The sequence below is a fragment of the Taudactylus pleione genome, unplaced genomic scaffold (genome assembly GCF_031769625.1).
Source record: "Taudactylus pleione unplaced genomic scaffold, aTauple2 ptg000317l, whole genome shotgun sequence".
In the NCBI taxonomy this organism is placed as follows: domain Eukaryota; kingdom Metazoa; phylum Chordata; class Amphibia; order Anura; family Myobatrachidae; genus Taudactylus; species Taudactylus pleione.
This window is the reverse complement of record NW_028284718.1, coordinates 4,816,472-4,818,908: the sequence shown is the minus strand read 5'-3', so window position 1 is coordinate 4,818,908 and position 2,437 is coordinate 4,816,472. Positions and strand designations below refer to the sequence as shown.

At 32.6% G+C, this 2,437-nt stretch overlaps 1 non-coding gene across 1 annotated transcript; it reads right to left on the bottom strand.

The window, feature by feature from the left end:
- Positions 1–1,430: 1,430 nt before the first annotated feature.
- On the bottom strand, positions 1,431–1,502 carry TRNAP-CGG (transfer RNA proline (anticodon CGG)). The gene has a single exon. It is a non-coding gene; the product is annotated as a tRNA-Pro (tRNA).
- Positions 1,503–2,437: the final 935 nt, after the last annotated feature.

Below are 2,437 nucleotides of genomic sequence, written 5' to 3'. Positions count from 1 at the left end.
GACAAAAAACAAAATTCAATTGTGCAAATTAGTAAATACAATCTATTTTGAGAGTTTTGAAAAAACAACATTCAGTTGAAATTCACTCAGGAATTTGACTACAATAAGATAATAGAACCATTTCAAAGAATCTGAAAATTTGGGCTCGTCCAGGATTTGAACACAGGACCTCTCGCACCCGAAGCGAGAATCATACCCCTAGACCAACGAGCCACCTACCTGAAGATTTTTCTTTGGATTTTTCAGTTGATTTTAAGAAAATAGCTTTTTGTTTTTAAAACACCATATACATTTATGTAAAAATTAATTTGTAGAATAAATAAAATATTTCCTTATGGTCCAGTAGATAGTTTTCTATGGTATGCATATAGGAAAAGTGCAGGGACAAGATTTGTGAGTGCCTACAGAGTTTGGACTTCTCTCATGGACGAAGCTATAGACTTGTCATATGCAATGTACAAATCATGCTTCCAGACACAGAAGAAAGGCAAAAGAATACCTTGCAATTTCATTTTTGAACTTTTTGTGTTTCAAAGTGAGACTATTCTTTTAAAACATTCAAAGCTATCTAGACAGAAGGGAACTTGCAGTTTTCCTGATATACCACAATACGGTTGAAATTTTAATAAGTATGCTCTTATTTGTAGAACAACTAAAATGTTTCCGTAAGATTCTATTGATAGTTTTCTATGTGTGCTTATTTGGAAAGTGCAGTGACAAGATATAAAAATGGCTGCAGAGTTTGGACTTGTCTGATCGATAAAACCCAAGACTTGTAAAAAGCTATGTGTAAATCATGCATAAATAGAAGAAAGGCAATAATAAAAATATTAATGCAAGATTCATAAGTATGTACAAATTCTATTGGGAGTATGGCAAAAACAAAACTCAGTTGATGCTATTGACTTAGCCAATTGAGAAAATCAAATATATATAAACCATGAGATGCACCATAAAAAGAAAGAGAGGGCTCGTCAGGGAATTGAACCAGGGACCTGTCGCGCCCAAAACGAAAATCATAGAATCATCAAGTATGCATGTTTTATTTGATATCTTAACCAATTTTATGTGAAAATTATATTATTTTAAAGCAGTCACTAATGTGTACAAGGAGGAAATATTAGCATAAATAAAATATTTCCTAATAGTCAATAATTTTCTAAGTATACTTGCTTGAAAATTGCTGTGCAAAGTTTTATGATGCCCAGCAGAGTTTTTCTGATGGATAAAACCCAAGACATGTCACATGATGTGTGCAGATAAGTACTTACAAATAATTTTAGCAGTTTGACAAAAAACAAAATTCAATTGTGCAAATTAGTAAATACAATCTATTTTGAGAGTTTTGAAAAAACAACATTCAGTTGAAATTCACTCAGGAAATTGACTACAATAAGATAATAGAACCATTTCAAAGAATCTGAAAATTTGGGCTCGTCCAGGATTTGAACCCGGGACCTCTCGCACCCGAAGCGAGAATCATACCCCTAGACCAACGAGCCACCTACCTGAAGATTTTTCTTTGGATTTTTCAATTGATTTTTAGAAAATAGCTTTTTGTTTTTAAAACACCATATACATTTATGTAAAAATTAATTTGTAGAATAAATAAAATATTTCCTTATGGTCCAGTAGATAGTTTTCTAAGGTATGCATATAGGAAAAGTGCAGGGACAAGATTTGTGAGTGCCTACAGAGTTTGGACTTCTCTCATGGACGAAGCTATAGACTTGTCATATGCAATGTACAAATCATGCTTCCAGACACCGAAGAAAGGCAAAAGAATACCTTGCAATTTCATTTTTGAACTTTTTGTGTTTCAAAGTGAGACTATTCTTTTAAAACATTCAAAGCTATCTAGACAGAAGGGAACTTGCAGTTTTCCGGATATACCACAATACGGTTGAAATTTTAATAAGTATGCTCTTATTTGTAGTACAACTAAAATGTTTTCGTAAGATTCTATTGATAGTTTTCTATGTGTGCTTATTTGGAAAGTGCAGTGACAAGATATAAAAATGGCGACAGAGTTTGGACTTGTCTGATCGATAAAACCCAAGACTTGTAAAAAGCTATGTGTAAATCATGCATAAATAGAAGAAAGGCAATAGGAAAATGATGAAGGCAAGATTCATAAGTATGTACAAATTCTATTGGGAGTATGGCAAAAACAAAACTCAGTTGATGCTATTGACTTAGCCAATTGAGAAAATCAGATATATATAAACCATGAGATGCACCGTAAAAAGAAAGAGAGGGCTCGTCAGGGAATTGAACCAGGGACCTGTCGCGCCCAAAATGAAAATCATAGCATCATCAAGTAAGCATGTTTTATTTGATATCTTAACCAATTTTATGTGAAAATTATATTATTTTAAAGCAGTCACTAATGTGTACAAGGAGGAAATATTAGCATAAATAAAATATTTCCTAATAG